A 19,180-nucleotide genomic window follows, 5' to 3' on the forward strand; every position below is an offset into this window, starting at 1 on the left:
ATTGAGAGCATGCTTAGGTTGGAGGGATAGTTCTAACGCAACCACCTAATGGCACGGTTGTACAATGCGAAGCTGGCTAAAATCTTAGTGCTGGACCTTCTCCCTTTTTCATTTGGGTGGTTTCCCTGAATTTGTGGCAGCCATCTGCCCTAAATGGAATGTTCCCAGCCGGTCCTATTTTGTAAGAATTGCTGTTCCGGCACTACATCATGATGTGCTGGAATTGGTTGGACATGCTTTGCAGTAGAGTGCTGTTCACAATATCCACCTGACAACAAACATGTGGACCAGTTGCCAAGCCACAGATTACATGTGCATCACTGTACACTGGGTCTCTTTTGTGGGGGTTAGAGATAAGCTATCTAAAGGAGGTGCTCTTGACACAGCTCAGATTCGGAAACATGCAACTGTAGCCAAGTTTGCCATGGAGAAATCTCATACTGCTGCAAACATTTTGGAAGAGTTTCGCAGCAAGGTTTTTGAATGGCTGTGCCCAAGAGGGCTTAGTATTGGGGTTTTTTCCACAGATAATGGCAGTAATGTACTTAAGGCCATGGAGTTTGGTTTCTATTTCAGGGTTCCGTGTTTGGCACACTGCATAAACATTATAGTTCAAGACTTTCTGAAAAAAGAACCCATAGTCAGCAACTTACTGACCACCTGCCGAAGAATATGCAGTCATTTGAGCCATTTTTTTAAAGCTCGGAAGCAGCTGAGGATCACTCAACGTGACTATAAAATGGCAGTCAAAGCACTCATCCAGGAGGTGGCCAAACGTTGGAACTCAACTTATTACATGCTTGATTGTCTGTTTGAGCACTACAGGACACTCAATGAATATGTCATGCGGAGGGGATGCTACTGTGAAAGGAATAACCCTTCAGATGGACCAATGGTGCGTAGATAAATGCCTGACTGACATGCTTCGTCCTTTTGAAGTCTTCACATGTGAAGTCAGCAAGGAGGACTGTACTATGGGCCAAGCTATTCCATTATTGCAAATGCTAGAGCATCAGCTGAAGGCGGTGTCTGAATCATACAAAGGTGTAGAGGAAAAAAAAGAAGCCTATCAGTTGGTGGAGAGCTTAGCCCGCCGCTTAGCTGACAATACAAGGGTGCAAAATAAGATTTTGTCACAAGAACATTACATTTCTGCCACAATTCCGGATCCACGAACAAAATTGGCACTGAAGACATTAATTCCTTTTACAGAGTGGATGTTGCCCGCTACAAAACTTGGATGGTTGAGGCAGCGAGTAAGTTGGAAAATGAACGGCTGCTAATTAAATTTAAAAGCCTGCTAGATCAATCCACAACAAGTACTGCAGCAGGGCATCAAGTGCAACTTCAGAGTCTGAGGGCAGTGAGTTTGGCTCAGAACACTCACCATCACTATCAATAACAGCAATAACTGGATCATTCGGCCCAGTAGAATCTTTACAGGATTGGTATTTACATTTAGGCATTGGTAAACGCAGTGCTGATGCACAGAGAAAAGACCCTGAAAAAAAGTTTAGCACCCCTGAACATTGAGCGGATGGTCCTGGACGACCCAACAGAGGTGTACATAGATCAAAACCCATTGCGGTATTGGTATGGGAAAAGTGCCCAATGGCCACTACTCAGCAGGCTGGCGATAAGCTATCTGGCTTGCCCTGTCGCAAGTGTCTCTTTCGAACGTGTTTTCAGTGCTGCTGGTTCCATTGTAGCAGTGAGAAGGACCAGAATCTCACCCAAAAACGTGGAGAGGTTAACAATGATCGAAATGAATCAGCTCTTCATACCACCGAATTACACAATAGATGAATCAAGGGAGGAAGATGAGGACAGGGGGTGACGGAAGTAGTGTGCTACATGATGATTACCTACTTCTGGTTGAACCCCCCGAGTTTGAGAATGACCTACACTTCCCTGACAATTAGCCTTGCACTTACTGTCTTCCTCCCTGATTTTCCTTTATTTGTGTGTCTGTCTTTCTGGTTACAAACTTTGAATCACAACAAATCCATCACCACCGTCTTCTACTCTTTTTATTTCAATATACAAGTTTCAGCTGTCTACATTTCACAGTACAGTCCTCTGAATACAACTCCTCTGCTCCATCCTCCTGAATCTCCCTATATAAATTGCCCTCAAGACAGATGATGATTGGATGATGCAAAATAGAAGAAAAAATAAAATCTTTCCTAGTCCCTCCAAAAAAAGTGGATCCTCCTTTCTGAGCCGAGAGAGACTGCCCATTAACTGAAAATTAGATGGAACAGGTAATGAATGATGCCATGCATTCGACCCAGACTGAGTGATTTTGTTGTTGTTTGTTGTGCATGAAGTTATTTCATTGTGCACTATTTGTAATAATCATCATTCTATACACTTAAAGTAACTCAAGGCAATTTTCCCCTTCTTGCAACTATTTTTAATAAGAAATTTGTACTTCTACTGCAGCTTGATACATTGCTTTTGATTGAATACAGGAAGGGAACTCAATCTGTGCACACTGAGTATGACAACAGCACCGTCCATGATGATGATGGTGAGAGAGATGGCCCCTTTAACTTAAGATGACAAGGAACAGGTAATGAAAATGAATGGTATGCATTGGACACCTGACTCCGAGTGATTGGTGTTTGTGTTTTTGGTATTTGTTGTGCATGAAGTGAAGTAAAAGTGTACTAGTCTTAGTGTACACACTAAAGAGTGACTCAAGTCAGTAATATTTCTACTCTTGTTGTTTAATAACAAAATTGTAATTCTACTGCAGGCCGATCTTCACAGTCAGTCAGTACAAGTATCGGAGATGATTGATGAAATAATAACAAGTCAGGACGTTTCATGAGTGGTATAAAAGGTGAACAAGTTAACCACAATCACAGCAGACCTAAATGTCTGTGTAGAAGTGGAGTCCAGTGTAGCGGTTGTATGTCTGCGGTGCATTGATTTAGTCACTTAAATTGTAAAATGCTATGTTGCCGGATATGTGCTTTGTCCAACTCTTTAGAAAAATGTACTCTGTCTAAACAGAAGATGTGCTAAGCGACGTGCCGCCACTGTGGGCCTGCTCTGTCCTGTTGCTTTTGTAGGTCAATGCTGGAAACTGACTAGAGTAGAGATGCATGCTGCTCGAAAAGTGTTCTTGTTGCACTACAGCATTATTGTCAATTTTTTTCAGCTTTGTTTCTTAATAATATCCCTTTTCTTTTTCCATCTACAATTACATGCCGGGCCTTACCCTGTGCTATACTTGGGAAATCAATGCACACTTACCTTACCAATAAATCTACATCAGGCGGGCAGTGGCGACACCCAAGATTGATGGACGAGAGGACCAAGAGGAATGTCGAGATGCAAATCCACATTTTTGACCAGGATAACACAGTAATAGTATCAATTTTCATCATCTTTTAAATATTTTGTTAAATTTTTTGGTCCACAATCTTTACAACAGTGTGTGTTCTTCTTGATGTTGTTATTATTAGGTTTGCTCTCTGTTTATGATTCATCCCTACCAATATTTAAAAAATGTATTTGCTATCTGTATAAGTAAGACCGGAACAACTGAACAAAACTGTATGTAATCCGGGTCTCCTTATCAATCAGGGGAGGATGTGGCGAAAGCAACAGTACTTCAATTTCAAGGCAGAGCGAAGATCTTCTGCGTTTCCACCCATGAGCAGTATATTTTAGAGGTGATTTTTATTTACCAAAGGAACAAATACATCCGCATTAATTGCATGCATTGATTGGATTTGTTGTCATCCTCATACACAGCACTAACTGTTACACTTGTGTCGACTGTACTGTAGGCCTAGTCAAGTGACTCGACACAACTATAGTTTGTAACTCTGTCTAGTAGGCTATTTTCACCACCATTATGTTTTGTTGTAAAATATTTTTGCATATTATTGTTGCTCGGTAAGTTCTGTACTGTACTTCATTCTACTACTCCTCGAACAGTCTCTCTCAGGCGACTAATCAATCAATCAATCAATCAAAGATATTTATAGAGCGCACTACCTACCCGTAGGGCCTCGAGGCGCTTGGGGGGGGGGGTGCCGCTACTGCGCTACTGCTCGAACAGCCAGGTCTTGAGCTTCTTCCTGAAGGAGAGGTGGTCTTGGGTCAGGCGCAGGTCGGCCGGGAGGGAGTTCCAGGTCTAGGACTAACTGTCTCATTTTCTTTTTTTGCAAATGCTGCTGCCCTGCCAGTGTCTATACTACTATTACCACCACCACAATCATGGCATGTTAGGAAAGGAAACCATCATCACCATGCAGCCAACACTGTGCCTAAGTTAAACATGAAGCAAAGGTAAGAGAAGTTTGGGGGAGGCATAATACATAATGGACATGTTTTCAATCAATTCACACACCCCTTTGAGTCCAGTTAAAGAATGCATAGACTAGAAGAGAGAAGCTGACAGTAATAGTAGGACAACTCAATCAGTGGGGGGTGCGACATCTATCTGTTTGTGTCTTACAGAGTCAGCCTATTATTTAAATCAAACACTGGCTATGGGCGGTCCTGCACCAGCAAGGAAACAGTGTGATGTAAAACAGTAACCCCACCCACAAAACATTAACAACATTGTATGTAAAGTAGAAAACTTGATTTAATATAACCCTAACAAAAATAAACTATGTAAAAAAAAAAAAAAAACCTGACCCACCCCTCTCCCTAACCCCAAACAATGTCCTAAAGAAAAAGTCCAACCAAATGTCCAATTGTCCAAAACCCCAACGCCCAATTCCAACGCACCAAAACAATAAATAAAAAATGGGCAATAAACTGGGTCTCCTATGTCTGGAGAGATTGTCTTTGGAGGACACGCACTGCCTCTTCAAGTAGGGCGACGCAGTGCTTTAGAGCACGGCAGTTGCAGCCACAGTGGGGGGGTACCAGTGATGGAAAGGTGGCAGCGGGCGGCCGCGAGTCGGTATTCCAATTGTAGGGCCTCCAGCTTCCAGCGCCGTGCCTTGGTGGCCAACTCCTTCTGATCTGGTTTGGGAAGAGTAGCTGTATATAAAAAAAAAAACAAGACAATTGTAAAATATACTCTTAGAAAAACAGTAAGAAAAGTTAATTACACACATAGTGCCATGGTAGCACTATAAAGCACAGTAAATATTATTTGTGGTATGTATCAATCCTCCCACTGGCTTGGGCTTTAACTTTTGCAGGATTTTTTCAGGTATTAAACCAACCATGCATCAGATTCCTATCAGCCACCTTTGCAATTTGCATGCTAGCATCACATGTATCCTTCCCTCTGTCAGTCATAAATATTAAATCTCACCCGTCCTTCTTCCTTCCACCCGTCTTTCCCTTTTTAGTTCAACACCAGGTGACCTGATCTGACTTCTAGTCTTCTCCATAAAACTTTCAAAGCGGAGTTGAAATCAGATAGAAGAGGCCATTGGTTACTCAATACTCCCGCCCCTAATGCCTGTACTAATGCCAATCAAAGGGTGTCTTCACTCTCCAAACGTTCACAACAACTCTTACTTACTTAGGGCATCATTAGGAAAGTCCGCCCGCCATCCTTATGCTAAAAGGGATGGTGGGGGTACCGTGGGAGCAATTAGGATCCCGTATTTTTAACATTGGGTCGCAATGCTAAAAATGCATGTTGTGCTTTTTAAAGCACAACGTGATAGGCACCGCGCGGTGCCTGTCACGTTGTGCTTTGAAAGGCAGGGGGGTACCATAAGTACCCCCCATGTGCCACCAGCTCAGTCTGAGAGTGATGCACGCCACAAGACAATGGTACTGAAAAGGAAGAATCCAGAAAAACTTAGAGTTATGGAGGTAGATGTACAAGAGGGGGATGATGTTGATGAAGACGAGCCAGTCATCACGCACATCAATCCCGCCCTAAATGGGATGGAGACTAACATTATCACCCTATCCAGAAAGGCTGCTGCTGAGCGGGATGTTGCACGGATACCACCAACACAGGTTACACCACCACGACCTCCAGCTACCATATTTTCAAAGGCCCGGCAGGGACCTACATCCAGCAAAACCATCTCAGTAGGTAGTGGTAGAAGAAGTCACAGTGTAGCTGCACAGAGTCACATTCCAAGCACACCTCCAGTTCATCTGGTATTGAAAGTGGCACATCCAGCAGCACCTAAAAGTTCTCCTCCCCAGTTTGGGACTTCATTTTGGTTAGCACTAAGGAGGAGAACATTGCTATATGCTCAAATTGTTGCACATGTATTCAGCAGGGTAAGCTTGGTACAAACTATGGTACCGGAGGCCAAACAAGTCATCTCAAAATACACCACTATCGTGTGGGAAAATCACCTACTTCACTTACAACAAAGTAAAAAAAATCAACCCATTGATGTTGGGAATGAAGAATCAGGGGACGATAGTATTGTGGTGGAAGGTGAAGAAGAGGGAGGCATTTCAAGCCCTGTCCCCAGTAGTCTAGTGGTACCCACATCCTCCTCAGCAACATCTCAGTGGCACCACAGTAAGAGCCATACTCAGAGTCAGGCTTAGATACCAAGGTGACCGAGTACTGCAATGAAACAAAGTGCGTTGTTGAGCCTAAGTGGGTTGATGAAAACAACAGCACCACAAAGGGAAGTAATCCAGCCTACCATTGAGAGCATGCTTAGGTTGGAGGGATAGTTCTAACGCAACCACCCAATGGCACGGTTGTACAATGCAAAGCTGGCTAAAATCTTAGTGCTTGACCTTCTCCCTTTTTCATTTGGGTGGGTTTCCCTGAATTTGTGGCAGCCATCTGCCCTAAATGGAATGTTCCCAGCCGGTCCTATTTTGTAAGAATTGCTGTTCCGGCACTACATCATGATGTGCTGGAATTGGTTAGACATGCTTTGCAGTAGAGTGCTGTTCACAATACCCACCTGACAACAAACATGTGGACCAGTTGCCAAGCCACAGATTACATGTGCATCACTGTACACTGGGTCTCTTTTGTGGGGGTTAGAGATAAGCTATCTAAAGGAGGTGCTCTTGACACAGCTCAGATTCGGAAACATGTAACTGTAGCCAAGTTTGCCATGGAGAAATCTCATACTGCTGCAAACATTTTGGAAGAATTTCGCAGCAAGGTTTTTGAATGGCTGCGCCCAAGAGGGCTTAGTATTGGTCTTTTTTTCCACAGATAATGGAAGTAATGTACTTAAGGCCATGGAGTTTGGTTTCTATTTCAGGGTTCCGTGTTTGGCACACTGCATAAACATTATAGTTCAAGACTTTCTGAAAAAATAACCCATAGTCAGCAACTTACTGACCACCTGCCGAAGAATATGCAGTCATTTGAGCCATTTTTTTAAAGCTCGGAAGCAGCTGAGGATCACTCAACGTGACTATAAAATGGCAGTCAAAGCACTCATCCAGGAGGTGGCCAAACGTTGGAACTCAACTTATTACATGCTTGATTGTCTGTTTGAGCACTACAGGACACTCAATGAATATGTCATGCGGAGGGGATGCTACTGTGAAAGGAATAACCCTTCAGATGGACCAAAGGTGCGTAGATAAATGCCTGACTGACATGCTTCGTCCTTTTGAAGTCTTCACATGTGAAGTCAGCAAGGAGGACTGTACAATGGGCCAAGCTATTCCATTATTGCAAATGCTAGAGCATCAGCTGAAGGCGGTGTCTGAATCATACAAAGGTGTAGAGGAAAAAAAAGAAGCCTATCAGTTGGTGGAGAGCTTAGCCCGCCGCTTAGCTGACAATACAAGGGTGCAAAATAAGATTTTGTCACAAGAACATTACATTTCTGCCACAATTCCGGATCCACGAACAAAATTGGCACTAAAGACATTAATTCCTTTTACAGAGATGGATGTTGCCCGCTACAAAACTTGGATGGTTGAGGCAGCGAGTAAGTTGGAAAATGAACGGCTGCTAATTAAATTTAAAAGCCTGCTAGATCAATCCACAACAAGTACTGCAGCAGGGCATCAAGTGCAACTTCGGAGTCTGAGGGCAGTGAGTTTGGCTCAGAACACTCACCATCACTATCAATAACAGCAATAACTGGATCATTCGGCCCAGTAGAATCTTTACAGGATTGGTATTTACATTTAGGCATTGGTAAACGCAGTGCTGATGCACAGAGAAAAGACCCTGAAAAAAAGTTTAGCACCCCTGAACATTGAGCGGATGGTCCTGGACGACCCAACAGAGGTGTACATTGATCAAAACCCATTGCGGTATTGGTATGGGAAAAGTGCCCAATGGCCACTGCTCAGCAGGCTGGCGATAAGCTATCTGGCTTGCCCTGTCGCAAGTGTCTCTTTCGAACGTGTTTTCAGTGCTGCTGGTTCCATTGTAGCAGTGAGAAGGACCAGAATCTCACCCAAAAACGTGGAGAGGTTAACAATGATCGAAATGAATCAGCACTTCATACCACCGAATTACACAATAGATGAATCAAGGGAGGAAGATGAGGACAGCGGGTGACGGAAGTAGTGTGCTACATGATGATTACCTACTTCTGGTTGAACCCCCCGAGTTTAAGAATGAGCTACACTTCCCTGACAATTAGCCTTGCACTTACTGTCTTCCTCCCTGATTTTCCTTTATTTGTGTGTCTGTCTTTCTGGTTACAAACTTTGAATCACAACAAATCCATCACCACCGTCTTCTACTCTTTTTATTTCAATATACGAGTTTCAGCTGTCTACATTTCACAGTACAGTCCTCTGAATCCAACTCCTCTGCTCCATCCTCCTGAATCTCCCTATATAAATTGCCCTCAAGACAGATGATGATTGGATGATGCAAAATAGAAGAAAAAATAAAATCTTTCCTAGTCCCTCCAAAAAAAGTGGATCCTCCTTTCTGAGCCGAGAGAGACTGCCCATTAACTGAAAATTAGATGGAACAGGTAATGAATGATGCCATGCATTCGACCCAGACTGAGTGATTTTGTTGTTGTTTGTTGTGCATGAAGTTATTTCATTGTGCACTATTTGTAATAATCATCATTCTATACACTTAAAGTAACTCAAGGCAATTTTCCCCTTCTTGCAACTATTTTTAATAAGAAATTTGTACTTCTACTGCAGCTTGATACATTGCTTTTGATTGAATACAGGAAGGGAACTCAATCTGTGCACACTGAGTATGACAACAGCACCGTCCATGATGATGATGGTGAGAGAGATGGCCCCTTTAACTTAAGATGACAAGGAACAGGTAATGAAAATGAATGGTATGCATTGGACACCTGACTCTGAGTGATTGGTGTTTGTGTTTTTGTTATTTGTTGTGCATGAAGTGAAGTAAAAGTGTACTAGTCTTAGTGTACACACTAAAGAGTGACTCAAGTCAGTAATATTTCTACTCTTGTTGTTTAATAACAAAATTGTAATTCTACTGCAGGCCGATCTTCACAGTCAGTCAGTACAAGTATCGGAGATGATTGATGAAATAATAACAAGTCAGGACGTTTCATGAGTGGTATAAAAGGTGAACAAGTTAACCACAACCACAGCAGACCTAAATGTCTGTGTAGAAGTGGAGTCCAGTGTAGCGGTGGTATGTCTGCGGTGCATTGATTTAGTCACTTAAATTGTAAAATGCTATGTTGCCGGATATGTGCTTTGTCCAACTCTTTGGAAAAATGTACTCTGTCTAAACAGAAGATGTGCTAAGCGACGTGCCGCCACTGTGGGCCTGCTCTGTCCTGTTGCTTTTGTAGGTCAATGCTGGAAACTGACTAGAGTAGAGATGCATGCTGCTCGAAAAGTGTTCTTGTTGCACTACAGCATTATTGTCAATTTTTTTCAGCTTTGTTTCTTAATAATATCCCTTTTCTTTTTCCATCTACAATTACAGGCCGGGCCTTACCCTGTGCTATACTTGGGAAATCAATGCACACTTACCTTACCAATAAATCTACATCAGGCGGGCAGTGGCGACACCCAAGATTGATGGACTAGAGGACCAAGAGGAATGTCGAGATGCAAATCCACATTTTTGACCAGGATAACACAGTAATAGTATCAATTTTCATCATCTTTTAAATATTTTGTTAAATTGTTTGGTCCACAATCTTTACAACAGTGTGTGTTCTTCTTGTTGTTGTTATTATTAGGTTTGCTCTCTGTTTATGATTCATCCCTACCAATATTTAAAAAATGTATTTGCTATCTGTATAAGTAAGACCGGAACAACTGAACAAAACTGTATGTAATCCGGGTCTCCTTATCAATCAGGGGAGGATGTGGCGAAAGCAACAGTACTTCAATTTCAAGGCAGAGCGAAGATCTTCTGCGTTTCCACCCATGAGCAGTATATTTTAGAGGTGATTTTTATTTACCAAAGGAACATATACATCCGCATTAATTGCATGCATTGATTGGATTTGTTGTCATCCTCATACACAGCACTAACTGTTACACTTGTGTCGACTGTACTGTAGGCCTAGTCAAGTGACTCGACACAACTATAGTTTGTAACTCTGTCTAGTAGGCTATTTTCACCACCATTATGTTTTGTTGTAAAATATTTTTGCATATTATTGTTGCTCGGTAAGTTCTGTACTGTACTTCATTCTACTACTCCTCGAACAGTCTCTCTCAGGCGACTAATCAATCAATCAATCAAAGACATTTATAGAGCGCACTACCTACCCGTAAGGCCTCGAGGCGCTTGGGGGGGGGGGGGGCGCTACTGCTCGAACAGCCAGGTCTTGAGCTTCTTCCTGAAGGAGAGGTGGTCTTGGGTCAGGCGCAGGTCGGCCGGGAGGGAGTTCCAGGTCTAGGACTAACTGTCTCATTTTCTTTTTTTGCAAATGCTGCTGCCCTGCCAGTGTCTATACTACTACTACCACCACCACAATCATGGCATGTTAGGAAAGGAAACCATCATCACCATGCAGCCATCGCTGTGCCTAAGTTAAACATGAAGCAAAGGTAAGAGAAGTTTGGGGGAGGCATAATACATAATGGACATGTTTTCAATCAATTCACACACCCCTTTGAGTCCAGTTAAAGAATGCATAGACTAGAAGAGAGAAGCTGACAGTAATAGTAGGACAACTCAATCAGTGGGGGGTGCGACATCTATCTGTTTGTGCCTTACAGAGTCAGCCTATTATTTAAATCAAACACTGGCTATGGGCGGTCCTGCACCAGCAAGGAAACAGTGTGATGTAAAACAGTAACCCCACCCACAAAACATTAACAACATTGTATGTAAAGTAGAAAAATTGATTTAATATAACCCTAACAAAAATAAACTATGTAAAAAAAACACAAAAACCTGACCCACCCCTCTCCCTAACCCCAAACAATGTCCTAAAGAAAAAGTCCAACCAAATGTCCAATTGTCCAAAACCCCAACGCCCAATTCCAATGCACGAAAACAATAAATAAAAAATGGGCAATAAACTGGGTCTCCTATGTCTGGAGAGATTGTCTTTGGAGGACACGCACTGCCTCTTCAAGTAGGGCGACGCGGTGCTTTAGAGCACGGCAGTTGCAGCCACAGTGGGGGGGTACCAGTGATGGAAAGGTGGCAGCGGGCGGCCGCGAGTCGGTATTCCAATTGTAGGGCCTCCAGCTTCCAGCGCCGTGCCTTGGTGGCCAACTCCTTCTGATCTGGTTTGGGAAGAGTAGCTGTATATCAAAAAAAAACAAGACAATTGTAAAATTTACTCTTAGAAAAACAGTAAGAAAAGTTAATTACACACATAGTGCCATGGTAGCACTATAAAGCACAGTAAATATTATTTGTGGTATGTATCAATCCTCCCACTGGCTTGGGCTTTAACTTTTGCAGGATTTTTTCAGGTATTCAACCAACCATGCATCAGATTCCTATCAGCCACCTTTGCAATTTGCATGCTAGCATCACATGTATCCTTCCCTCTGTCAGTCATAAATATTAAATCTCACCCGTCCTTCTTCCTTCCACCCGTCTTTCCCTTTTTAGTTCAACACCAGGTGACCTGATCTGACTTCTAGTCTTCTCCATAAAACTTTCAAAGCGGAGTTGAAATCAGATAGAAGAGGCCATTGGTTACTCAATACTCCCGCCCCTAATGCCTGTACTAATGCCAATCAAAGGGTGTCTTCACTCTCCAAACGTTCACAACAACTCTTACTTAGGGGGGGGCATCATTAGGAAAGTCCTCCCGCCATCCTTATGCTAAAAGGGATGGTGGGGGTACCGTGGGAGCAATTAGGATCCCGTATTTTTAACATTGGGTCGCAATGCTAAAAATGCATGTTGTGCTTTTTAAAGCACAACGTGATAGGCACCGCGCGGTGCCTGTCACGTTGTGCTTTGAAAGGCAGGGGGGTACCATAGGTACCCCCCCTGTGCCACCAGCTCAGTCTGAGAGTGATGCACGCCACAAGACAATGGTACTGAAAAGGAAGAATCCAGAAAAACTTAGAGTTATGAAGGTAGATGTACAAGAGGGGGATGATGTTGATGAAGACGAGCCAGTCATCACGCACATCACTCCCACTCTAAATGGGATGGAGACTAACATTATCACCCTATCCAGAAAGGCTGCTGCTGAGCGGGATGTTGCACGGATACCACCAACACAGGTTACACCACCACGACCTCCAGCTACCATATTTTCAAAGGCCCGGCAGGGACCTACATCCAGCAAAACCATCTCAGTAGGTAGTGGTAGAAGAAGTCACAGTGTAGCTGCACAGAGTCACATTCCAAGTACACCTCCAGTTCATCTGGTATTGAAAGTGGCACATCCAGCAGCACCTAAAAGTTCTCCTCCCCAGTTTGGGACTTCATTTTGGTTAGCACTAAGGAGGAGAACATTGCTATATGCTCAAATTGTTGCACATGTATTCAGCAGGGTAAGCTTGGTACAAACTATGGTACCGGAGGCCAAACAAGTCATCTCAAAATACACCACTATCGTGTGAGAAAATCACCTACTTCACTTACAACAAAGTAAAAAAAATCAACCCATTGATGTTGGGAATGAAGAATCAGGGGACGATGTTATTGTGGTGGAAGTTGAAGAAGAGGGAGGCATTTCAAGCCCTGTCCCCAGTAGTCTAGTGGTACCCACATCCTCCTCAGCAACATCTCAGTGGCACCACAGTAAGAGCCATACTCAGAGTCAGGCTTAGATACCAAGGTGACCGAGTACTGCAATGAAACAAAGTGCGTTGTTGAGCCTAAGTGGGTTGATGAAAACAACAGCACCACAAAGGGAAGTAATCCAGCCTACCATTGAGAGCATGCTTAGGTTGGAGGGATAGTTCTAACGCAACCACCCAATGGCACGGTTGTACAATGCGAAGCTGGCTAAAATCTTAGTGCTTGACCTTATCCCTTTTTCATTTGGGTGGGTTTCCCTGAATTTGTGGCAGCCATCTGCCCTAAATGGAATGTTCCCAGCCGGTCCTATTTTGTAAGAATTGCTGTTCCGGCACTACATCATGATGTGCTGGAATTGGTTGGACATGCTTTGCAGTAGAGTGCTGTTCACAATACCCACCTGACAACAAACATGTGGACCAGTTGCCAAGCCACAGATTACATGTGCATCACTGTACACTGGATCTCTTTTGTGGGGGTTAGAGATAAGCTATCTAAAGAAGGTGCTCTTGACACAGCTCAGATTCGGAAACATGCAACTGTAGCCAAGTTTGCCATGGAGAAATCTCATACTGCTGCAAACATTTTGGAAGAATTTCGCAGCAAGGTTTTTGAATGGCTGCGCCCAAGAGGGCTTAGTATTGTTTTTTTTCCACCGATAATGGAAGTAATGTACTTAAGGCCATGGAGTTTGGTTTCTATTTCAGGGTTCCGTGTTTGGCACACTGCATAAACATTATAGTTCAAGACTTTCTGAAAAAATAACCCATAGTCAGCAACTTACTGACCTCCTGCCGAAGAATATGCAGTCATTTGAGCCATTTTTTTAAAGCTCGGAAGCAGCTGAGGATCACTCAACGTGACTATAAAATGGCAGTCAAAGCACTCATCCAGGAGGTGGCCAAACATTGGAACTCAACTTATTACATGCTTGATTGTCTGTTTGAGCACTACAGGACACTCAATGAATATGTCATGCGGAGGGGATGCTACTGTGAAAGGAATAACCCTTCAGATGGACCAATGGTGCGTAGATAAATGCCTGACTGACATGCTTCGTCCTTTTGAAGTCTTCACATGTGAAGTCAGCAAGGAGGACTGTACTATGGGCCAAGCTATTCCATTATTGCAAATGCTAGAGCATCAGCTGAAGGCGGTGTCTGAATCATACAAAGGTGTAGAGGAAAAAAAAGAAGCCTCTCAGTTGGTGGAGAGCTTAGCCCGCCGCTTAGCTGACAATACAAGGGTGCAAAATAAGATTTTATCACAAGAACATTACATTTCTGCCACAATTCCGGATCCACGAACAAAATTGGCACTGAAGACATTAATTCCTTTTACAGAGATGGATGTTGCCCGCTACAAAACTTGGATGGTTGAGGCAGCGAGTAAGTTGGAAAATGAACGGCTGCTAATTAAATTTAAAAGCCTGCTAGATCAATCCACAACAAGTACTGCAGCAGGGCATGAAGTGCAACTTCGGAGTCTGAGGGCAGTGAGTTTGGCTCAGAACACTCACCATCACTATCAATAACAGCAATAACTGGATCATTCGGCCCAGTAGAATCTTTACAGGATTGGTATTTACATTTAGGCATTGGTAAACGCAGTGCTGATGCACAGAGAAAAGACCCTGAAAAAAAGTTTAGCACCCCTGAACATTGAGCGGATGGTCCTGGACGACCCAACAGAGGTGTACATTGATCAAAACCCATTGCGGTATTGGTATGGGAAAAGTGCCCAATGGCCACTGCTCAGCAGGCTGGCGATAAGCTATCTGGCTTGCCCTGTCGCAAGTGTCTCTTTCGAACGTGTTTTCAGTGCTGCTGGTTCCATTGTAGCAGTGAGAAGGACCAGAATCTCACCCAAAAATGTTGAGAGGTTAACAATGATCGAAATGAATCAGCACTTCATACCACCGAATTACACAATAGATGAATCAAGGGAGGAAGATGAGGACAGCGGGTGACGGAAGTAGTGTGCTACATGATGATTACCTACTTCTGGTTGAACCCCCCGAGTTTGAGAATGAGCTACACTTCCCTGACAATTAGCCTTGCACTTACTGTCTTCCTCCCTGATTTTCCTTTATTTGTGTGTCTGTCTTTCTGGTTACAAACTTTGAATCACAACAAATCCATCACCACCATCTTCTACTCTTTTTATTTCAATATACGAGTTTCAGCTGTCTACATTTCACAGTACAGTCCTCTGAATCCAACTCCTCTGCTCCATCCTCCTGAATCTCCCTATATAAATTGCCCTCAAGACAGATGATGATTGGATGATGCAAAATAGAAGAAAAAATAAAATCTTTCCTAGTCCCTCCAAAAAAAGTGGATCCTCCTTTCTGAGCCGAGAGAGACTGCCCATTAACTGAAAATTAGATGGAACAGGTAATGAATGATGCCATGCATTCGACCCAGACTGAGTGATTTTGTTGTTGTTTGTTGTGCATGAAGTTATTTCATTGTGCACTATTTGTAATAATCATCATTCTATACACTTAAAGTAACTCAAGGCAATTTTCCCTTTCTTGCAACTATTTTTAATAAGAAAGTTGTACTTCTACTGCAGCTTGATACATTGCTTTTGATTGAATACAGGAAGGGAACTCAATCTGTGCACACTGAGTATGACAACAGCACCGTCCATGATGATGATGGTGAGAGAGATGGCCCCTTTAACTTAAGATGACAAGGAACAGGTAATGAAAATGAATGGTATGCATTGGACACCTGACTCTGAGTGATTGGTGTTTGTGTTTTTGTTATTTGTTGTGCATGAAGTGAAGTAAAAGTGTACTAGTCTTAGTGTACACACTAAAGAGTGACTCAAGCCAGTATTATTTCTACTCTTGTTGTTTAATAACAAAATTGTAATTCTACTGCAGGCCGATCTTCACAGTCAGTCAGTACAAGTATCGGAGATGATTGATGAAATAATAACAAGTCAGGACGTTTCATGAGTGGTATAAAAGGTGAACAAGTTAACCACAACCACAGCAGACCTAAATGTCTGTGTAGAAGTGGAGTCCAGTGTAGCGGTGGTATGTCTGCGGTGCATTGATTTAGTCACTTAAATTGTAAAATGCTATGTTGCCGGATATGTGCTTTGTCCAACTCTTTAGAAAAATGTACTCTGTCTAAACAGAAGATGTGCTAAGCGACGTGCCGCCACTGTGGGCCTGCTCTGTCCTGTTACTTTTGTAGGTCAATGCTGGAAACTGACTAGAGTAGAGATGCATGCTGCTCGAAAAGTGTTCTTGTTGCACTACAGCATTATTGTCAATTTTTTTCAGCTTTGTTTCTTAATAATATCCCTTTTCTTTTTCCATCTACAATTACAGGCCGGGCCTTACCCTGTGCTATACTTGGGAAATCAATGCACACTTACCTTACCAATAAATCTACATCAGGCGGGCAGTGGCGACACCCAAGATTGATGGACGAGAGGACCAAGAGGAATGTCGAGATGCAAATCCACATTTTTGACCAGGATAACACAGTAATAGTATCAATTTTCATCATCTTTTAAATATTTTGTTAAATTTTTTGGTCCACAATCTTTACAACAGTGTGTGTTCTTCTTGTTGTTGTTATTATTAGGTTTGCTCTCTGTTTATCATTCATCCCTACCAATATTTAAAAAATGTATTTGCTATCTGTATAAGTAACACCAACTATCCGGGTCTCCTTATCAATCAGGGGAGGATGTGGCGAAAGCAACAGTACTTCAATATCAAGGCAGAGCGAAGATCTTCTGCGTTTCCACCCATGAGCAGTATATTTTAGAGGTGATTTTTATTTACCAAAGGAACATATACATCCGCATTAATTGCAGGCATTGATTGGATTTGTTGAGGCATAATAAATAATGGACATGTTTTCAATCAATTCCCACACCCCTTTGAGTCCAGTTAAAGAATGCATAGACTAGAAGAGAGAAGCTGACAGTAATAGTAGGACAACTCAATCAGTGGGGGGTGCGACATCTATCTGTTTGTGTCTTACAGAGTCAGCCTATTATTTAAATCAAACACTGGCTATGGGCGGTCCTGCACCAGCAAGGAAACAGTGTGATGTAAAACAGTAACCCCACCCACAAAACATTAACAACATTGTATGTAAAGTAGAAATATTGATTTAATATAACCCTAACAAAAATAAACTATGTAAAAAAACCACAAAAACCTGACCCACCCCTCTCCCTAACCCCAAACAATGTCCGTAAAGAAAAAGTCCAACCAAATGTCCAATTGTCCAAAACCCCAACGCCCAATTCCAACGCACCAAAACAATAAATAAAAAATGGGCAATAAACTGGGTCTCCTATGTCTGGAGACATTGTCTTTGGAGAACACGCACTGCCTCTTCAAGTAGGGCGACGCGGCGCTTTAGAGCACGGCAGTTGCAGCCACAGTGGGGGGGTACTAGTGATGGAAAGGTGGCAGCGGGCAGCCGCGAGTCGGTATTCCAATTGTAGGGCCACCAGCTTCCGGCGCCGTGCCTTGGTGGCCAACTCCTTCTGATCTGGTTTGGAAAGAGTAGCTGTATATCAAAAAAAAACCAAGACAATTGTAAAATATACTCTTAGAAAAACAGTAAGAAAAGTTAATTACACACATAGTGGCATGGTAGCACTATAAAGCACAGTAAATATTATTTGTGGTATGTATCAATCCTCCCACTGGCTTGGGCTATAACTTTTGCAGGATTTTTTCAGGCATTCAACCAACCATGCATCAGATTCCTATCAGCCACCTTTGCAATTTGCATGCTAGCATCACATGTATCCTTCCCTCTGTCAGTCATAAATATTAAATCTCACCCGTCCTTCTTCCTTCCACCCGTCTTTCCCTTTTTAGTTCAACACCAGGTGACCTGATCTGACTTTTAGTCTTCTCCATAAAACTTTCAAAGCGGAGTTGAAATCAGATAGAAGAGGCCATTGGTTACTCAATACTCCCGCCCCTAATGCCTGTACTAATGCCAATCAAAGGGTGTCTTCACTCTCCAAACGTTCACAACAACTCTTACTTACTTAGGGCATCATTAGGAAAGTCCGCCCGCCATCCTTAGGATCCCGTATTTTGAACATTGGGTCGCAATGCTAAAAAAATGCATGTTGTGCTTTTCAAAGCACAACGTGATAGGCACCGCGCGGTGCCTGTCACGTTTTGCTTTGAAAGGCAGGGGGGTACCATAGGTACCCCCATGTGCACTCCCTACCCGCCCAGAGTCCATGGGGGCCCGCAACGGACCCCCCAAGAATACTGCGCATGCCGCCACGGAAAGGCATTCCAAAATCCACATTCTACCAGCCATATTGAACACTTTTCCGCCCATTCGACATGTCAACCGTGCGGAATAACAGCGGACGGCCTTTCCATCTGCCGCGGATCCCCCAGCCATTGTAATATGGCGGGGGGTCTTTTCTACAGGGATGGCAGGGGCAATCAGCCCGCCATCCTAATGGGGCCCTAAGTCTCAACAGTACAGTATACATACTGTACACCCTTGCAGTTAGTGTAATGTAAATAGTTAAAGATTATGAATCTAACTTACCACTGCCCGCCACTGGTGCTGGCTCGCCCCCTGCAACTCCATCTGCAACTGCTGCATCCTCGCCAGCTGTATCGCCTTCGCCGCTGGCTCCGGCACTGATGATCGGTAGTGCATCTAGAAAAAACATTACACATTTTTTAGGTGTCATATACACCTCTCCCTATTGGTCAGTAGCAATAAAAATTAGTTAATAGTATACAATACATCAGGTAGTAGTAGAGTAGATGGTCCCTAGGGTCATTCTAGTCTTTACTTAGTTAGCCCAAGCCATGCGACCATTTTACCTTTGTATCTTTTATTTTTGCACATGTGATGTTACCGTGCAGCTTGTTGAATAAGACACTTTGAGCCCACATGACCTCATACTGCTACTGTCTAAGTGATGCGTACAAGGTCAACCAAAACATTAACAAGTCACTTTTTTAGGAAGTTCTGGTGTTCGTTCATATTGCATATCCATAAAAATGCTACACTTTTTGGCACGGCTGAGAAATGCTTGCAATATACTAATGTGCACCTTTTTTCTCATTACAGA

This window comes from Lissotriton vulgaris, chromosome 3_1 (assembly GCF_964263255.1).
Source record: "Lissotriton vulgaris chromosome 3_1, aLisVul1.2, whole genome shotgun sequence".
In the NCBI taxonomy this organism is placed as follows: Eukaryota; Metazoa; Chordata; class Amphibia; order Caudata; family Salamandridae; genus Lissotriton; species Lissotriton vulgaris.